General features: G+C 36.9%; 1 long non-coding RNA gene across 1 annotated transcript in view; it reads left to right on the plus strand.

Annotated features, from left to right (window-relative positions):
• Positions 1-3,462: 3,462 nt before the first annotated feature.
• Positions 3,463-22,016, plus strand: part of LOC125692798 (uncharacterized) — a 53,520-nt gene continuing 34,966 nt past the window's right edge. The window contains exon 1 of the long non-coding RNA XR_007376848.1: positions 3,463-3,531. This is a non-coding gene — a long non-coding RNA (uncharacterized LOC125692798). The remainder of the gene's footprint in view (positions 3,532-22,016) is intronic.

Raw genomic sequence — 22,016 nt, forward strand, 5'->3', positions numbered from 1 at the left:
ACATGGGTGCTTTAACAGTACTGCCAAATCTTGCATTCGGTCTATTAAATCAGCACTTAGGCAAATAAAACAGCCATTTGAGTGACAATTTCAACATACTAATGAGGTATTCAGATGTCAGCAATTGAAAAATACACGTTGGCTTTTTGAATTTAAGCCAAGGTTGGTTCCGGGCTACATTAAGAAGGCTTAAGACTTTATAGAAGGATCAAAACCACTTTTGAAGTTATCTCAGTTTTTCTGGGACAGAGGCATATTGGATCAGATTTCTTTGTGAAGTTTTCTCTGTTTACCTATATTCCATTGGTTTTTGATGTAAAACGTTCTTTTGTCACTTTATTTGGAGATGAAAGGTCAGCCTTATGCTTTACTTTTTTTGAAAAGAAATAATTGGAAATTTTATCTTTAATTATGACTGTAACTTATGAGAATAAACCAAAGTATGGTGCCATTCTTGTTATAAAACAGTACTAGCGTGCTGTCTACAAACCTTCATTCTTACTAGAAGCTCACAATCCTAAACTCTTTCTAAACAGATTGGAAAAATTCCTGCACTAGATCCAAGTGCAAGATAATACAAATAGTGCAAAACAGAAGACATGACAAAAAATTCACCAATATAATAAGCAGTATTCTTTGTGAAGCATAAGCCTTATCGTTCACAGGTTCATCAGAGCAAAGAGGTTTTAAGGAGGAATTTGAAGTGGAACAATGATGTGATATTTAACACACAAATTAGCTCTGATATTAATGGGCATGATCTCTGCCTATTCTGATAATGTAATCTATTTTAGCTTATTTGCTAGCTCCTTGAAATTGCTAGGTACCCATTTACTGGATTAATTAATTAAACATATTTAAATTATGCATTAGTCATGGCTTTAGAAAGTTAGAGTAAATAACATAGGCTTTATTAATTTTCCCTCTCCTGTAATTCTCCTATTCCCACTCTCTAATTTTCATTAATTTTACTTTTTTTTTCTTCCTTCTAATTTTTTGTTAATTTTTAAAAAATACTATGGTTGTGTCACCACTGGCTGAGAAAGGAGCAAGTGTCCTGTCTCTGGAGCGACACCAGAACCGATCCATGGAACAACTGAGCACAGGGTTGCCCTTAGGGATGGAGTACACCCAGTTTTCCCTATGGCAAGTTGTCAAAGTTGGAGGCTTAATTAAAGCAAATTTTTCTAATGCAAAATATTTTCCACCACTTTTATATCTTCTGAATTGTTCTGCGTTCATACAGGAGACAGAGAAATGTAAATGTCAAACATTCACTTCTGTTTAAATGGGCTCATTATACCACAACATGTTGAGATTTTTTTCCCTACCGGCCGGTTCTTTTCACTGTCGTATCCTGTAAGCACTTTCCTTGCACCTGCCTGAGGAAACTAATCCTCTATTAAAACATGTTCAAACTGAGTGAAGGCAGAAATAGCAGTCATTTCACTCAAAGAAAATGAATCAAAACCTTGTAAAAATAAATAAATCAGAGTAGCTTTGGTGAAGACATTTGGCTGTTTGGTCTGTACTTGGAGCTTTGTTACCTCACTATTTTCCATCTGGAGAGCAGGCTTTGCCCTTAGGGCATGGGCTTATTTTGAACACAGTGTGAAGAAAACTCCCCAGATGTAGGTTCTCAGCAGTGTCATGGGCATGCATGCCATACAGATATCACCAGTCTGGGGCACAATCTTTCTTCACAAGTGATCACCCCAGAGACTCACCATAGTCTCATTTTCTTCTCCAGGAACATGGTTATTGACTTAGATGGGACCATAATTATGAATACTAATATGAATCATGTCTGCTAACTCTTCCTACTTTGGTTCACTGTTAGTCTCCACAGGGAGCTGTGGGAACATTGCAGAGGAAAGCGATGTCACTGACCAGTCTGTTGAGGAAAGAATCTGCCTTTACCAGATAACAAAGAACTACAGTCTGACAGGGTAAAGGAAGAGGGAAAATCTGTTCTGACATGGTAGATCAGCAGGCTAAATTCTGTGTGCCTGAACTGCACAATCTAAGAGCACAGATCCCATGGAGCAGCCTTCATCAGTATAAAGTATTGGACTAAGAGCAGTGTACAATGACCATGTTAAACTAGAAAAGTACACATTGCAACCGCTGCATATGAAGCCATGTAGGTAATTTATGATACAAGATCAAAATTCTCTTAAACCAAACCCACATATGCTAATGACACTGGTATAAAATCATGGATAAACACTGAAATGTTTAATCTGAAGGCAGTAAAATTATATGAATAAATGTGTCTGTTCATTCTAGTTGCAATCAATTTTCAACTTTTTTTTTTTTAATATCTTTCTAAGGTGGAGCTATGGATGGATTCTGTTGACATCTGATATCAGTATATGTTTTATAAACAAAAAAGTCACTGGAAAATTCAATGCTGACAATGTTCTCTCCTATTTGTATAGCTTTTGTTCTTATTCAGTTGGCAACATCATCTCAAGAGATGTTTCATATTTCATGTTTGACTAAGAAATTTGAAATCCCTCTATCACAGAACTGATTGAAGAATTGTAGGGATTGGAAGGGATCTCTAGAGATCATCAAGTCCAGCTTCCAACGTATACATCACATTACAAGCATATCCACCACAAAACTGCACACTGGAGTGAATATGTGATATGTTATTTTATATTGGTCTTAACTACCTCGATATACACAACCTGATATGTGCTGAAAAGATTCCTTTCATAATGCTTCCAAAATACAATTAGTGCTAGCACATTTCTGAAGTAGTGATCGTATGGAGCAGTTGGGAACTGATTGTGATTTTGATTATAGATTCCCACAAATGAGTAAAAATGATAAGAACCCGTTTATATTGCTTCACAAGTTTAAATAGACAAAGAAATTGTACCATACCAGTCATTTCACATTTTGAGCAGATGAGTATTGGTATGGCAGACTTTTCCTCTTTTCCTATTAGCGTGTGTTTGGGCATCTGAACTTTGTTCCGATACAGAACAGCATAAAAAATGATACTCCAGCAATGAGAAGAAAATGGCAAGTTCAACAGACTGCTAAATCATAAGGCCTGCAGAGGTTCAAGAGGGATAGCTTATATACCAACTTGTGCTAATGGCTATACTTTAAGACAAACAGTCTCTAGCATTTAGAGACTATTTTGAGATCTCATGCCTACACAGTAGTATAATTCAAACTATGAAGCACTATTGTACTAGTAGAGGAAAACATTACATATCTGTAGAGGAAAACATTACATATCTGTAACAGAAGAAGTTTTTAAGATCTTGGAAAAAATGCATTACTAACTGTATGGGAACTATTAGGCCGCAGCTTGACTCAGTAATTAAGCACCTGGTGATAGTCAGCCCCGGGAGCACAGGTGGAAGCAATTCACCTGTGCTACCAGAAGGGGTACGTCCTGGCTCCACCTCTCCCTAAGCTTGTTTAAGGGCTGGGAGCTGTAAGGGAAGTATCTCTACTTGGTGGTTGCCTGCTTTGGAGTGGTTGGTAAACCCTAATTCTTGGAAAGGGGTAAGCGATTCTTTATTACTGGATTGTGACTGCTACCTTTCTGCCTATCCTTACATTAAAATTGATGAGTTGTTATTGTTTTATGGTGTTTTTTCACAAAATTAAATATTTATTTCAAATGCCACATTTATACAAAGAACATACACACATAAGTAATTTAACTTGAAGGTTTCGGAAAGTATATCTGGGTACAGTATTTGTGACAACTTAGCAAATTACTTTAACTAAAAATGTTCTAGTTGTTTTCTATGGCTCTTACTTAAAACATTCTCCATTATTTTGTTGTTGTTGTTGTTGTTTTTTAATCTATTTAAATGCTATGCTATTCATTCTTGAATCCCTACACTCCATGAAATCTCAACACAATAATCTAGTTTGTGATGAAATTCCACTGACTTCAGTAGAGCTAACCCTGAGGTGAATAAAACATGACATCTTATTGTTCTGGTCACCTTGTATGGAAGCCTTTTTCATTTATAAACTAATATGGTATAATATATTCTTGTTATCAGTCCTGCCTTTAATAACAGTTGTAAATAAGCAAAGCTCATATGGTGGTCCTATTACCTACTTATTAGCTTCAGATACCATGATGAATTGTACAGCATACTGAGAGATATGCACTTCAGGGGACCGGCATCTGATATATATATATACCTTAGATAGCATATCTTGTTTAAACATCTTGCATGCAACATGGATAAATGAAAGACCTTTTACTATTTATTCAAAAGTGCACAGGATAGAAATATGCACTCTCATGTCCTGGCATGAGAGGAATATATAGGTTATAAGCTACGTGGCGAGAGAAGTCACAGATTCTTTCCAATTCATTCCATTTTGAAGGCCTGTAAATCACAGATGTCCTACTGTAGCCAATTTGAGAGACTACAGGGATACAAAAGACTTCTGCTGATACTGTCTTCAGGGATAAACGTAAAGCTTGTTCTCAGCCAGGTGATCTGTTACTGTAATGCAGTTCTTTTTCTGTACTCTATGTGTACAGCCTTTCTCAGTCTCTCTGTTCCAGCCCAGAATTCTCCTTTATGCTCCCTTGAAATCCTGGTCTTTGACTCAGATCTCTCAAAGTCTATTTGGCTGAGGAATATCCTTGCTTCCTGCTGCTCAATACCCTGAGCAGGGCCCTAATTTGCTGCTTGAGTTAACTTCATCCAGGCCATTGGGCTCTTCTAAATCCCATCACAGGGACTTTATGATATTCTTAGTTTTATTTTATTCTGAAAACCTCAGTGCCTGAGGTTATCAGATTATGGGAGTTTCATTTCTCAGTGAAAACACAAACCTCAGAAGCTACAAACACAAGAAATAAATAAGAATCTAAATTTTAGCTCTTGAAGGGGTTTTAATCTCATTATTTCTGGGACAAGCCATTGATTCTTCCAGAAGCACAAATCAGGATTGTTAAATGCTTAGCTATTCTGTACGACTCTGCTATGAAAAATATTTTATCAAGAAAATTAATTATAATATTTCATTTCAAACTCATTATTCATGTATTTCAAGGAAAAATGTTAGTGCTTTTCATGATACCATATCTGCCATTTTCTGTTTTGTCATGTCTAGTATCGTAAGCACAGTACTGTTGAAGTCAACTGCACAACTCATAAATTCTGTCTACCTAATGATATCTAGTAGTTTGTAATCTCTAAAAACTGTAGGTTTAACTGACAAATCTAAGGATAGCATTCCTCTCCAAGAGAACACACAGAGTGACAAAAATATTTGAAATTATCTCAGAGCAAATGCCAAAAGGAGAGGTACTACAATGGAATTTCTTCAGAATTGTTAATTTCATAAAAATGCTGAAGAAATTAGAATAGAGTTTGAAATGAGGATCCAGCCAAACTTCTCTAGTGTAATACTCAGACATAGTAAACAATTGCATTACGTAATCTACCCATCTGAACAGAAATGATAATTAAAGTAATGCATCGGTGTGCGTCATTGATTTATGAATTTGTTTAATGATTCCTGTTAGAACACCAGAAGCTGTTTTGCATTCACTGAATTTAAGAGACAGTATATAGTTACATGACCTTCTTCTAAAGAGGAGAATAATATTGGGCTATTTAAAGAAATCATAAAAGGAGTGTTGTTTTAACATATTTTAAAGCAATTTAAAAATAATATTCCAAAACCATTAATTGTCTTTGTACACAAAGTTGTTCTTCTCTTTCACTCTACCATTACAAAAATAGAGGAATCTGCATAGTCAGTGCCTGCATTTCGCACTAGAAATATATTGGTTCCTGTTCCAAAGTAGGAGAATCCAGTGCTGAATTTATCCAAATTTGGTCTAGATTCATCCCATAAAAGCAACCCATATTCTTGCCTGGAAGGTGGTAGCTCACACTCCATGCTCAATTACAGTTTTCCATTGGCATATGGAGTGCCCACCCAAAATCAGAGTTCTGCTGTGTGAATTGTGGTTAACATTGAAATACAGCCTCTGACCCAAAGCGCTTATGATCTAAGAATGCAGTTGGGGAAAACCGTACAAACGAAAGCATACAAATAACAACCTCCTGCTGAAATCCAAGGAGATTTTACCCTCTGTTTCATGCTAATTCTCAGTGATACTGAAAAATGTCTCTCACAAAGAACTAGCAAATATATTATCTTGCTGTTTTGGAGATTGGGAGCTGAAGCAGAAAAGGATGAAGTATATTATCCTGCTCTGTGCAGGAAGTCTGTGGTAAAATTAAGTCTTAAAAACATGAGAACAGATTTTTGCAGCAGGACAACATACCAGATTCCCTGCCATGGATGTATTCCGTTCTGTCTTTAACAGTTCTGTGATGGGAGAACTGTTATAAGAGAACCCACTCCTAAATATGAATCCATTAGTGGTGGTGAAATCTACACTAGATACTAAGAGTAAATAGTATCAAATGACTTGACACAGCAGGAAGCATCCTGAAAGTGGGGAAGGAGGAGTCTTTAAAATTAGCTGCTGTAAAACAAATGGAAAGGTCCAGAGGGTACATTTGACATTTATCTGTGTATTTCCTTGCTTTTGTTGTTTTCTGTCATTGTCCTATCATTCCATTCCCTTGATTTTTGTGTAAACTTCCTTGTTTGTTTGCTTTTCTGATAACTTGTAGAGTAAACGACTCATTTGGAAGAGAAAATGCAGCTGGGAGAATAAGGTGGGGGAAGGGCTTCTAGCTGGAATACTTTCAACATGCCATCATAGTTGCTTGTGACTTTGAGCACTGAAACATTTGTTTGTCTTGCTTTCTTTCCTTGCTTTTCACAGTCCTTCAATTTCCCAAGCAGCTGAGAGAGAATCTCCTGCAATACTAAACACATTTTCTTATTTACTGTTAAATCAACGCTTTCACACGTAACAGAGATTGCAAATGTCAATATATCTTTTTAATTGAATGTGGAACTTGCCACATCGGGTTGTAAGTCCCTTGAAGTCCCAGAGCCCGTTTTGGATAGGGCTGACAGTCCAGAGAATAAAGGGAACAAGAATAGAAAGCTCTTTCAATCAGAGAACCAAATGAAACACTCCTTCAGTTTGCCAATAGACTTCAGTTCTCAATTACACTTTTTCCTGTGTATTTTGCCTGACAAAATCCATAACTGACTTAAGGAATAACAACATGATGATCTAGAGACCAACTTTTTATCTCTTCTTATTTTAGCAGCACAGTTGTCTTAGACAACTTTAATTTTTGTATAACTACAGAGGTGAAAAAGATACTGGGAATTTAGGAGAGGGATGGGCCTTCAGTTTTAAGATGGACTTTGTCATATCAACATTTTGTTCCCATTACCTGAAGACACTGACATTCATATTTAGAAGGTGAGGACGAATAATGTTTACAGGTGGAAGCATGCAATAGTCCAAAGGAAATTGTTGGGGATCTTTTTACTCTGAAACAAACAGTAGTGTCAATCTAATAGTGGCCTGTAGTTTCACAAGTATTAAAAGAGAGCAACAAAGTACAGACAATGGATGTTCTGATGGATGTTCTCTTCCAGGTCTGGATACATGATGACTACCATCATTTGATTCCTTCACAACACTGATTAATAATAAAATACTGTGATAGCATAAACTGCTGAAGTATTTGAAAGACATGCAGTGGAGATTGGCAAAATGTACAGTAATGAGAAAAGGAAATGGGAGAACACAACTCCTTTGCCATGTGAAAGTTCAGGCTGCCCTATAGAACAGCAGTGGCTAGGGAAAGTCAGCACCTCTGTGCTCTGTGAAATTACCAATAGATAGAGAAGTCCCATTGGCCTCTTCAGCTTTTTATTCACTGACTTGGTGTCAAAGTCAAGAGGTGAAGAAACAGAAGAGTCTCTTTTGCTCTCACTTCAGAAATACTGCAGGAGCTGACACCCATTGCACTCTTTAAAGACTAAATTAAGTCCTCAAGCATGTTAAATTTGAGGACCTTCCTTCTTGTGCAGGCATTTAGAGCCAGGATCAGTAGATATTGTTCAAAAGACTGTCCAGAAATTTTGGATGTTTTTCTCTTGCTGTAGTGATTTTGAGTTTTCATGCAGCTTATTTCCTGTCTGTACCATTCTCACGTAATATCTGGATTTCATGCAACTCTGACATTTGCATATCTTTATGTATTGTGGGGGTCCACTGAAGTTAGGAGGGCTCTTTAATATACTATGTATTGGATTAGACACTTTTGTAATTCTTTGAAGGATCACTGCACAACCAGGACCAACGTAAAAGTTTATCACCATTACCAGCAGAAATTGTCAAATTCTTAGTACTGTCAGTAGAGACTGCCTTAAATCTAGCAATAAAAAAAATCAGATTTTGCTTTAAAGAGCAGTTTGAAAGCACAGCTTTGAGTGAAAGCAGGGTATCAGTGTGAATATGAAACTTATTCAAGCTGTCAATCTAGATGCCTTGTGTCAGTTAACATGCCTAGCTTTAGTGTTACTACTTATTTGCATGTTTACCCAAATGTAGGCCGGCACTTTCTAGCACATGCTTTCTTCTATTGAACAGCTTCTCTGAATCATACATAATTGAGTGGTATGTACCTGTGAGCTTGTACCAAGCAAACCTTTATATGTAGGCAAGACAAATTGGCTTTGCTCTGTATATCTCCCATCTCCCCTCGCTATTTCAGGTAGTGGATACTCCTGTGCAACTCACTAAAATGCACACTGTACTTAAATACAGAAAATTCCACCTAGGTAGTTTTGCTAAAGCAGTAAAATCAATTTGACATTTTAGTAGCCATCAGTCTTAAGTAATGAGGAACTGTGCAATAGCAGTATCTCTTAGCCATCTGGGCTAGGAAATGAAAATGAAGCTTAATACACATCGTGTAAAATATGGAGTCTAGGAGCAGTAAACCAAAACAAGCAAAAATAACAAAGTCTATTAAACAGTAAAAATGTACAGAATGCTGATGGTGTGGTTTGGGTGATTACTGTAGAAGTGTTGATGTCTTCCACTATGTGGCTGCATGACAAAAGGCAAATATGAGGGATAAACCAACCCTTGAGACAAGAAAGCAAAGCAATACAGAGAACCTGAGCTGTATTAACCACAATGCAGTTTAGTATAAATTTGTCAGGGAGAGCAAAGTGCTTTAAGGTAGGATTATGACTTTAGGCAAGTCATATTTTATAAACAGCACCTGCCAACAACAGCCACAGAAAGCATTTTTTAGTATTGAACCCACTGAAAAATCATCTTTCTCTCCTCAGTTTTACCCTCAGCAGGAGCATTTGAGAGAGGCAGTAATTAAGAGTAATTAGGAGCAAAAGGAACAGCTGTGGCCTAGCTGCTGGGGCTTGCACAGAGTCTGTTTCTGGCCCGGCTGACACAGTTGCCAGTATCCAGGTGGGGTTAGATGGTTATGGTCTTCCTGTGCTTGGATGTTTCCATAGAAATTGGTGAGTGTGTGGTTGTTTTGTTTTGTTTCTTTTTACTCCAGTCTAGGTGGAAAGTATTAGCCTAGGGGGAGTACTTGTAGGAGTGAATCACAGAATGGCTTGGTGGGTTGGAAGGGCCCTTAAAAATCATCTAGTTCCAAGGTTGCTACCCACCAGATTGGGCTCTGCTCAATCTTATCCAAACAGCATTGAATGTCTCCAGTTTCCACAACTCCTCTGGGCAGCCTGTTTCAGTGCCTCATCACCTTCTTAGTAAAAAGTTTTCACCTAAAATCTAACTTAAATCATCTCTCTTTTAGTTTAAAACCATTCCCCCTTGTCCTGTCTGTATCTGTCCATGCAAAGAAGTTGGTCACCTTCCTGTTTGTAGGTGCCCCTTAAGAACTTGAAGGCCACGGTGAGGTCTCTTCAGAGCCTTCTCTTACCCCAGCTGAACAAGCCTAGTTCCCTAAGCCTAACTCTGTAGGAGAGATGCTCCAGCCTCTTCTACGTCTCTGTGGACTCCTTTGGACCTGCTCAAATAGCTCCCCATCTCTTCTGTGCTGGGTGCCTCAGCCAGTGTGCAGTCCTCCAGGTGGGGCCTCATGAGGGTGGCGGGAGCTAGAGTTACTCCTAAGGCCACAAAATGGCTGCTGTCCTCACATGGGGCAGCAGCCTGTCTGGAGAGCAGAGGGAGGTGGTTTGCTTGCAGGAAGATCAAATCAATTTAAGTAGAAACTTTGGCATTTTCTCTGCGTAGGACGCTTTCCTGGAAGGTATTGGAGGAAGTTGAAGAGCAGAAGGCAAGTTCACAAGAAGTTCTTCCTGGTGAACTACTGCTCTGTACCCGGCCATCTGTTACTGAGGTATTTAGCTGAGGATGTAAGGATTCACACAGCTCTTCTACCCTTCACCAACACTCGCCCTGTCTGTCAGATAAACTTAGGGAGCTGCTGTCATTAGTTTTAGGCTTCCTGTCACCATCATTCTTTTCCCTAATGCTGTTTGTGTTCCTTACGTTCTGCTATTCCTCAGTGTTCCCTTGAAGGTGAGAGTTGGATGCATTCCTTCCTGAAGGGCTATGCCAGTGGTGGTTTTGGGCTCACTGTACTTTGCCAAGCCCTCAGTGAAGAAACAAGTCTGCTAAAAAATACATGAAATAAAAATCCAACAACAAAGAGCAGGCAGGTAGGTCTTTGGCCTGCCACTTACTTTAAGAATAAATATTCTTAAAGTGATATCCTGGGCTGAGGCCTTCAGTGATGAAGCTACAAAATGGTTAGCTGCTAGCTGCCCTGCATCTTTCTTGATGTGTGCAGTGTGGAGTACATCCCCTTCTAGCAGGTTGTGCTTTAGCAAAACACAAATTATAAGCTTGGTGCTGCGTAAAATACAATGATCTGTGGAATTCTCTGACTTTGTTCTTCTTGGATTTGTAAAGTTCATCTCTCTTCCATAAAATGTGTGCTGATAATTTACTTACAAAAAAAAAAAGGAAAGACTAATAAATATACCTCTAGATGGTTTAAAAAAAAAAAAAAAAACTGCTGAACTTAACAAACCAATGATACTTTTGGATGTTTGTTTCCTTACAGTAGTACACTAGGCCATGTATTTTCTTATTAATAAACCCAATTTTGGTACATTGTAGCTCTCGTATGTAGCAAATCACATAATCTGAAAACTAGTGTGGTTTTTGGCAGTGCAATTTGAAATGTTTGTTCCCCAAAAGATTGTTTTAATCCATTCGCCTTGTTTTGATTTCTAAAGTGGCAGAGAAAGTGAGTTACTGAGGATTTCAGATGTGTGTTTGCTCAAGATCAAAATGATGATGAGTTACAATTGCCCTTAAAAGCGCTCAAGTCTTTTGATACTTAAGAAAGGAGGAAAGTCCAACAGCATCATTAAATACACTGCTATTATGCAGTATCTTTTCATGTGGTACTTCAATATGTCATTTGATTATGCAAGCCTCTCTGAAATAAGAGGAATTCTTGCTTCACTAATTCCAACAAAATGTATTATTCTCTTTATGGCATGTACTGGCACTCTACAGAAATGGTAAGAATAAAATGTTTACCAGAGCATTTCTATGATTACACTTGCTTTGGAAACAATTAAACTTTTTTGTGGATTAACTTCACTCTTCAGAGACCTATTAAGGGGAAAAAGAAAGGCAGTGCATTACCACCTTCATGAAGGCTATATGGAAAAATTGCCTTTGAATGAAACCAGCGTGGGGAAAAAAAGCTCTCATCTGCTGAAATAGGTTGCAATATGTAGTCTTGTAGTGGTAGAAAACAAAACCAAAAGCTGACTGGCTCCCCTGTGGTCCCAGATAATCTGAAGATGATTGAGTCCTGCTTCTGTTTCTTTAGAGAAACAGAAAAAGGTGAACAAAATAATCCACAATAACTGTTTAACTGCTTAAATCTGCATAAAGGGAGGATTTTACACTGGATAAAGAAGTTAAATTATGCATATGCAATCCAAGTATTTGATGTGTGTTATGGCCCAGTAGATGACAGCTCTGTTCTGTGTGTGCTTAGTATTTCTGGCTAGTGGTCTGTAAGCTTTTCAGAGCATCCAAACAATTTCAAACATCAGGCACATAGAGAATTCAGGCCAATGAAATCTGAATGATAACATTAAAATAAATAAAAGCAACAAGTGCTTTTCCCAGGGAAATAAGCCAAGATGAGTTGATAGTCTTGGGTGAAATGATGGTGCCCTTGAAATCTGCTACAATTTTTTTTCTGATTTTGACCAAAAAAAAGGAAGTGGCACTGAGTTCTCATTCTGATTCTCCCTTAGCCATGATGTGTGACTTTGGCAAGAGTATTTGGCCTGAAGTTGACAGTGCACCTGGATTCTTCCTGAGCACCTGTATTATGCTGATTTCTGTGAAGATAAAATTTTTTCTGAATATATTGGTGCTTATTAAACTTGTAGTGTAGTTCATATTCAAGACTTCTTGGGGCAGGCCTTTATTTTACAGTGCAGTATACAGGCACTTCAAGAGTGACTCAGGACTGATATTCAAATTTGTGTTGCCTTGGGAGTGCTAGGAAAATCTGGCATTCTATTTTATAGAGTCTGGCAGCTGGAACACTATTAATTTCCTCTAATGGGAATGTGAATTTTGTGAGCTCTTGATTGCTAGATGTAAATAACATTTTACATATAGGGACCAGTGATAAAACTCTTCTAAGGACTTCTTGTTCTTCTTTGTCCATGTCAGAAACTCCTTGCTTATCCACAGGCATAGCACTTGGCCAGCATGTGACAAGAATCTCCCTAAGAGGCGTCACAATTGTAAAGCCAATGGAATAGAAAGATGGACTACATTTTCTGATTTCCCATACTTTAACATTTGTTATGTTTAAATACGTTTAAAGGCCTAGAGAATCTCTGATTGGGTGCATTAAGAGGAAATAAGTTTGCTCTTTAATTGCGTAATCTTACTGGGTACTAATATAATTCTCTCTTCAGTGCAATTGAGCTTAATGTTTTTGTTACTTTAATATATGTTTGGTGGGATAAAAGGTGTATGATGTTGGTTTTTTTTTTTAAACTCTTGGAAGCTTTGTGACTCTGTTACTAGCTTGCTAATAAAATGATTAGCTGCAGTCCTGAGCTGTAGTTAAAGGCATCCTAATACACCCTGTAGTTTTGTAGATGGGATTTTGCATTGAGAACATATAGAAATATGACTCTGGGAAAGGGGTAGAAAGTGAGAGGATGCAGTAGTTAAAATTGTATGCAGTACTTTCTTTAGTATCGGCGATTAATTGCAGGCAAAAACAGTCCTATGAGCTGTTTGCAGAACTCAGGTACTTCAAGATGCCTTGTAATATAGACTCCTAATTGATTTTATTATTCTTTCCCTCTGCACCAAAGGCAAATTCATCTCTGCTGTCTCTTAGTTTTATATTGTTTTTTCTTTGCTGTGGTGAAGTTGTCTTTCTTCCCAAGTTTATTGCAATACGTTTTGCTTTTTCAAATTCTATTTTTAAGCTTCTTGTAGAGTTTTTCTCCTCAAATATTATAATGTATTTTAAATGTGTAGTTGAATAATTCTGCATAACATTCAGTAGTGCTTGAGCTGATTTGATATCAGGGCATCATTGCAATAAACAGCCTTTGGTCTCAATTCTGTCCTTTTTTGGCATTTAGGTTCAAAACCCATATTTCTTTGGCAATGAATCAGACTTCAAGAATGCTACCTTCAGTCATGTTTAGCAGGCAGGTTTTATGTTGCTAGTATTCCTGGGCAAATAGTTCTAAGTAGAGAAACTGCTCTGAATATACAATCCATAAAATACAGAATTGTAGAATTATGCTTTGCATCATCAAGGAAAAATGAATAAATAACAAATGTCAATAAAAAGCCACTCAGTCTGCAAGCCTAGTAATATATCTTGTAAAAATAAACAGTACATATTTATAAATGTGCTCAGAAATTCCCACTCTGTTGCAAGCATGATGATTACAGCAAGAGGGGTAAGAATGATTGGAATTGGACCTAGGTTTGGCCGAGTCTACAGAAATAGAGCAGTTACTTTGGAGTCTGTTTGTATGTACAAAAGCAGATGTTTTTGTTCCACAACAAACACCCTTGTGTTTAAATGTAAACTCTGAAGCTCTGAAATTACATAGACATGAGCATGTTCAAAAGCCTTGCTGATCTCAATAGTTAAATCTTGGTAGAAATCATACACCTGGAGTCATGTAGATTTTGCAGCATCCTGCTGTATCCTTTTATGCTCTAGCTACAGATATCCTTATTTACGATGCTCTGCTGAACTGTACTATCTCTTTAGGGTGTCTGTAAACGTGTATTGTGATTCCTCACCAAATTGAGGATGAAGGAAGGTAAAGGAATTTTTTTACACTTGTGATACTTACATGTGAGTTGTATCATATCTACTATTCTTTTGAAAAGAAATGAGAACTTTAAAATGAAGAAACATATTTATAAATCTAAAAATGCACATTTTAACATATATTTTGGTACTTCATGGCACAAGTAATAATTGCATGGACTTGGGCAGTGGGGCTGTCAACAGAGAGAGCTGAAGAAATCACTTCAACACTGAACAATTCCTTTGCTAGGTCAGATTTGTAGTTATTGTGGACGTTTCCTAGTGCTAGCATACAAAAGAAAAGAATCCTTTGTCAGTGAAAGCATCCTCTAATTTGAAGAAGCAGCAACTGTATTGCTATAGTCAACGGGATAACAGCTGGCCCTGTCAACACTGCCGTACAAGCAGAGCTGTAGTGTTAGAGGTTTGGTTCTCATTTACAGCAGTAACTAGCATCTGAGTCTCTCACTACTTTATTCAACAAAATTAACAGAGACACTTTAAAATACAAATGTTGTACATAAAAGAAGATCATACGGAGGAAACCAGTGAATTTAATTTAGCATTTTACCATAACTGTGTATTTAGAGACCAAGAATAATTGTGCTACTCTTTTTTTTTTTTTTAAACTGAAGTCACATTTTATAAACATCTTAAAATTTGCAACAAGCATTGGCTCTTTGCAGAATGAGATGTTAAACTGAGGCTTTAAAAAGCAAGAGACATTTCAGTTAAGGTGCCAGATGTTTCAAAGCTACAGTAGTGTTTATTACACTATCTACTTCCAAATCATAATTTACTTACTGATAAGTTGATTGCCATTAGAGTTATTGTTCAAAAGTAATTTAAAAGTTATGGCAGACTTTATTAAAAGGCAGTGTTTATGCATTCAACTAAACCTATTTTTTTGTAGCCTTTGTCATACCTTTATAAAAGGGTTACAGATAAAGGAAAAGTAACATGTTACATCCCATGTCAAGTGCAGCTGTTCTTGAGACTAGCAAATTGCTTTGTTACCTGAATCTTGTATCCATTTAGAATGAAACTATTATTGCTATTATTACTAGTAATAATGCAATATTTATTAATAAAATAGTAATAATTTTGCAAAGGATTCAAATGTTGGACGTATTCTGCCAGATGATACTACACTGGAAAACTGAAAGCAGTTTTCCCCCATGGATGAGCTTATTTTGAAGTCAGTTAATCTAAAAAGCCAGATGCTGGGACACGAGGTTGTCGGGGAAGGTGGTCAGGGAAGAGAAGGTGTTCATGTGTGAATGTTAGCTTGCCTGTGCCCTTCTCTAGGAGGAAAACAATATTGTTTTGGCTTTTTTTCTTCAATAAAGGGTGGGGACTGGATGGAGGAGGAAAGTGTCTGAGTACATGGAAGAAAAATGCATTAAATAAGGCATCACTAAGATGTGTATAATTCATGTGCAGGGTATATGATAATACAGGAAGAACTGGACCAGAAATGGCATAGCATATTAAGTTTTCTCACTGCTATTATTACTGTACCTTTTGCTGTTACAATATTGGTGACTGAAAGCAGCTTGTTTCAACTTGCAGAGCTGATGGCATGCTGGATGGCTTCCCCAGAATATGGGTGTCATTGGTTAAAGTGCATCTGTTGCACTTCATCTGATACTAAAAATATATTCTCAGTATTAGCTGTACTTCTACCTGCCAAGAAAAGAAATGCATAGCTTACTTTTCTGTGGTGAAACAAGGTGGTTTAGACACAGTTTGTACAATACATGCCAGAAACAACAGAGAAGCCTTTAACTGAATACTTCCATATATTTAGGTGATCTCCTGCAATATATTACTTCTACTGGCTTATGTCCCTTTTGGGTTGCAGATAAAAATGTAATAACAAGAAGCTAACAGAACTTCATATTTTTTTTTATAGGTGAAACCATTAGATCAGCCTTTTTCAGGTTGCTTTTGTTAAAATTCTGTTAAGAGGGGTAGGAAAAAGTAATACTAAAGGAAAAATACTTCAGTTTTAGTAGTGTGTTTTTTGGCTGTATGATCTAAAACATCGAATGTCATAGTAAAACTATCCATTAAAATGCTGTTGCACATTAAGTATATTGAAATTAATGTTATCAGTTTCCTCTGAAATGTTACAGTTTCTGTGACCTCTTTGTTCCAGTCCTCTTAGGTAACTTAGAATTTTTTCTTTTAAAAAGCATCCCTTTCTTGGAGGAAGTTGATCTGTAGTTTACAAGCGAAGCTGCTTAAAATTGATCACTTCAGCAATGTTGTGCCACAAAAGTCTTTTGAAAGTTTTTTTTTTTAAATGACACTGTTTTACAGAAGCCTTTGAACAGCTCAAAATAGAATCGTTTTTATTAACTATGATTTTGCTCCCTGTATGCCTCCTTAAAACTGCTTTCTTTGAATGTTTTTAAACATGAAATCAACAATTGCTTTGTTCCATTATTGAATCTGCAGAGCTAATTCTGGCTGTAAAGAGGGACGCAACAAAATAAAAATGCAGGGCATAGTGGGGAAACACAATCTGAATGGGATTCTAGCAGGGCCTGGAACAGACTGTTATCCAGCTTTTCGTATGGCTCTGCCTTCAATAGTACTACAGACACTGCATAAAATTGTAGATATTTTTATAAAATATTTATCCGGTACTGCCTGTCTCACTTACAAAAGCAAATTAGTTTAGCTTTATGGTATACAAGGGTTTTCTTCATTATCTGAATGCTGAAATTATTATAGGTGAGGTTAAGGCTATTAGAGATGGTTTAAATGATTAAAAACAGTGTTTATTAAGCTAAAGTAGAATTCTTCCTTAAAACTGTTGAGGGGAGAGAAGGGAAGGAGGAGGAATAGTCTTGAGTTTTAGAGAAGCTTTATTTCTAATTTTTTTTTAAATCATACATTGCAGTGACTGGAACTGTGTGTGTTCTCTGCTCTTTCCATAGAATGGCTTGGGTTGGAAGGGATCTTAAGGATAATCTAGTTCTACCTCCTCTGCTATAGACTGGCACGCTTCCTGCTGTTGCTGTCATTTCAAGGCAGCTGCAAGAAGGACCCAGGAGGTGACAGAGGCTTGGGATTGGTGCAGGGCCTTGAGGAATGTAGCTTGCAGGTAAAAATGGTACTGTGCATTCAGAATGTAGTTACATTAAATATAATTTTAAAGCTTTAGAATGATACATCTTTGCCAAGCAAGTTTCACCGAAAATTAGAAATAGCAATGATGATATCAGAATATTAATGACACTTTGTCTTTAGTTGTAAGATTATACTGAAATGATACTTCTAGTCATGACTTATAGATCCCAAGTACTTCAGTTCTTGTGGAAGAAGTGCAAGCTTTTTCATTTACTAACTTCATAAAGACAGCCCTTAAAAGATCAAGGTCAACTTTCTCAAATGTTCTGATATTCAGTGGTGCCATAAATGCACATGTCCTGTCTTCTTTAGAGCTCCTTGTGTACAACTTGACCAAAATCTGGGCTGAAAGATACTGAGAAGCAAAGGTTTGGATGGCTCTTGATATTTTCTTGGAAGGGGTTAGAAGTGCTTTGTCAGATAGATGAACCCAATGTCAAGTAGCTGTTCTTCTGTTGGTTGGTTCAGGTGCATAAAAGGTGAAATTAAATACCAAGTGGTTATTTTTTTGAAGAGGAGTTAAGGCAAGAGTTGAATTCAAATACAACTTTAAAACCGGATCTAGGCTTGTAACAAACACCTTAAATTGTGGAAAGTTATTTCTAAAAGTCTTTAATTACTGGAAAATATTAGTGGTTGAACTGCATATTCAACATTTTAATCATAAAGGCAAGTTAAAAAAAAAAAAACTAAAAAATCAGTCTATTTTTTGAAGCTATTTTAGGATGTTTACAACACTTAAGATATCTTGGAATGTTTTACCTTATTCTTACCTACCAGGATTTACAAATAATATCACTTAGCTGCATTTTTCTTACTCTGCCGAAAGTGTATTTCTATCACCAACTCCCTAATATGCTGTAAATGTGATATTCAATACAGTTGCTAGTAGTGAAAATGGATAGCTTCTAGAGCTAATTATGTTGCTATTTTGCTTTTGGAAATAACTGTTGGCCTTTAAGAACCTGTGCATAAATAGAGGAGAAAAAAATGTATGCAATATTTTGTTTAATTTTGATGACTAGAGTCTGAGTGCCAGGCTAGTATCAGTGCTGTTGAATTGTTATAGCAAAATAATTGTGTTATTTTTATGAGAGAAAAAAACATCTAAGGCCTTACCACAATAAAGTCAGCCTAAAAATAAACCAACATATGAATATTGCAGTACCCAAATAAGGGCAATATCACTGTTTCTGGATAAAGCAAATGGGTCTTATTTGGCAGAGATCAATATGATTGTTATTAGATTTTTACATATCTATTTTGTATGAATTTCCATCATTGATAGTGATAAAATCTAAGCCATGACAGTAGCCCCTAAACCGAATTATTAGTCTTTTATTTGCATGTTAACTTTAGTCATTATCTCTGGATACATAGTATCTAGCCTCTCTTGGTCATAGAGGAATTGTAGTTTCATAGTGTAAGGAAAGGAAGCATAGTTAACACAGAAGCTAGATGGTTCCAGAGAACTTGTGTTCATATGTTTGGCTCTAGGTATTCCTTTCATATGCTGAAAGTGACTGGGTGTAAAATTAATTGAGTTTTCACATGCCATCTAATAATACTTTACTCCCCTAGGGTTCTTCTGTAACCCAGTCTCATCTATTTTCACCAGCTTCCACTCACAAATGCCAGAAGACCAGCTTAATGCTAACAAAGTGTCTAGCCTGGCAGATAAACCCTCAAGGAAGCAAAAAGAATTATCTATATTAGAGTGGCATTTCAGAACTAATCCCACACTCCAAAAAGTGGCATATTTGGGCCTAGAGATCTGCATTAAATAAGCAGGAGGTAAATTTGCAACAGAAGACTTATTCTGTCCTCCCTGAAGGAGTCTGTTATTTGAGAAGCCTTGTCCAGTAATGTGATGTGGGTCTGAGGGTGAGCTGAAGTACTTCTAAGTCCAGTGGGGATCAGATAGCATCATCTTGTTTGATTTCTTTTTATTAGTTCTGCCTTTGAGTTTGTAATATAAGAAAGAATAAACTGATGAGGTCTTCTAAAGCTGCAAGATTTGGGAATTTAGATATAGGAGAATTGTTTTCTATTGACAGTGCAGCAGAGAGAAAGGAATCGCCTACCTGGTAAGGAAGCTGAGATTCAGTGCACTAATTATAGCTAGGAAGAATTATCTAACATTATCCTTTCAAACATGGTTCCCTGAACTGTGGCTCCCATGTTTTCCATTAAAATGAATGTTGAGGTATCTATGGTAATCAGTCTGTATAGTAATCAATATTGCCAGAGTGTAGCACCTCCAAGGTTACAATGCTCTCTGACATGTTTTCTGGTTCTATGACAAATTCCTAAATTGGGTGCAAATGCCAACTCAAGTCCAGACTGATTTTTGAAATAGACTTTTCTTGGAAGAGAAAGGTTGTACTGTATCATAGCAGTACCAGCGTCAGCTTTTTCTTGAGTTAAATAACCAACAGCACGTGAACCAAAACATTGTCCTATCATAACATGGCTTCTAATTGTGTATTCAGTCCAGTCTTCAAACATTATCATTGTATTAATATTTGGCTTAAGTATTTCATATTATACCTTTCCCTGCCTACCTATGAGTTGATGAGTTGCAGCAATTCCTGGATGAATTTGAGAAATTGGCTATTCAAAAAAAAAAAGTGCATATAGAAGAAAAATCCCAAGTATTAGTGGAGGGCAGAGCAGGAGTAACTATGCTATAACTCTGCACTTCATTTTTAAGTGAAGTTGCTTTTCTTTAACAATGTTTCTTGTTTTCATATTTTTCTGAAGCCTCTCACTGCCACGCTTTACTAGAGAAAGAAATATCAAAAGAGCTGTTCTCTTTAGAGCAGAAGATCTACAAGAACAAGAGATTTTTGAGAATTCTGTGGGAGTAATTTAATCTTAGATGTTTCCTGAGTAATTTTGCAGACACAAGAGGGGTGGCTGGCTCCGATTAAAGCCAGAATAAGAAGTTAAATATAGGCTGTACTTTGATATGAAATCTTCAGAGCCAATACTGGGGTAACCAGTTTTTAGCTATTTGCTGTCTGATTATGCCCCTGCAGTGTGCCCCTTCAGCTGTATCAGTGCTAGCATATGAGAATTGGATCTGGGAACTGATCTAGGTTTTCTTAACAGAATTTTCTTGCAACAGAAAGCTGGGAAGGTTAATAAAAGTATGACAAAACTTAACCCCTTTTGTAACAGACCTCTTCATATTTTCAAATAATGTTGGAAATAACTTTATTTACCTATGAATGGCTAATAACCTTATTCATGGAGTACATGTGCAGCAGTGTAAGAGTATCTCCTCCTTTTAATGAGTTCTGATTGCAGATTGTCTTTTATAAGAAAGTGGGAGTTAGGTCTTCCACTGGCTGAACCAGCTTTGATGCCATGAATCATGTGGTCTGAGCAATACACAGGTAGAACTCTTCAGATGGTGGTGTGAGGTATAAAGGTTCTGTTCCAGGAACTAGATCCTAGTTCAGCTTAGCAAATATAGTGGAGTTCTTAGAAATAGTCTGTGTTGAGAGTGCTGAGTAGAAATAAACTAAATAAACCTTTCTGTATGGCTCGTTTAGAACACCAGGATCTTGTGTTTGAATGCCTGAGTCCTCATCTGGATTCATTCAGTAGATGTGGATTTATGCAAGATGCTGCCTATTTCCTACCATTTTTTAAAAATAAACTTTCATAGAGCGAGAAGTTTATAGGGAGCAATAGTTTTTTAAATGTGTTCTGATTAATAGGGACTACCCCCTGCCTTGCTTGTTTGACATTTGAACGCATCTGTTATTTAGTCTTAATGAGACAGATCTCAGCAAGAATCCACAACTGTTAATAGTTATTTCTAAAGACTTATTAGTATGGCCATTTGATACTTGAACAAGGTTGGGAGGTTCTTTTTGTGCCTAGTAGTATTGCAGTGATGTAATAAAATGCAAAGTCAAAATGATTGCATTAGGGACATGATACAAATATATGGAAACTCAGATCTCTGGAAAACTGTTCTGGCTTCAGACTGACTGCTGTTCTGGATGATTATCACTTTCCCTGTGAAAGGGCAAGAAAAAATGGTTCAAGCAAGTAACAACTTCAAAATTTGCTTTCTTAGAGTTTCACATCATCTGTGTATGGAAGAAACAATCAGGTTAACACCCAAATTTAAACATAGAAGAGATGTGTTCTCATGATGTCAGTAATAGAAGTATGTGTAAAGCAGCGTGTATATTCTGGAAAGGAAGCTAACCATTCAAGCCAAGAAACATAGTCTGGTACAAATCTTATTAAAAGTCCAAAGCACTTGATGATATACAGATAGGTGTAGCATAATGGCAGGAAGAAAAAGGAAAGGGGGGTTGGGCAGCTGTCTGTACCCTGCATTAGTAGAACCAGACAGTGCCAGCTAGTGTTTTTTATTGGGAGTAGCAAAAACAGGCAGTAACACAGTTCTACAATGCTATTGCTTTGTTTTACTCTGTCTGGAATCAGCACAGTCTAATGCTAGCAAGTTTCTGTACAGTGAGCATCTGGCACGAGTAGTGAACACAGAAACAGTGTGGGATATTCCTCAAATTATCAGAAGTTCAGATTGTATTTGGAGAAATG

Source organism: Lagopus muta, chromosome 5 (assembly GCF_023343835.1).
Source record: "Lagopus muta isolate bLagMut1 chromosome 5, bLagMut1 primary, whole genome shotgun sequence".
NCBI classification, from domain to species: Eukaryota; Metazoa; Chordata; class Aves; order Galliformes; family Phasianidae; genus Lagopus; species Lagopus muta.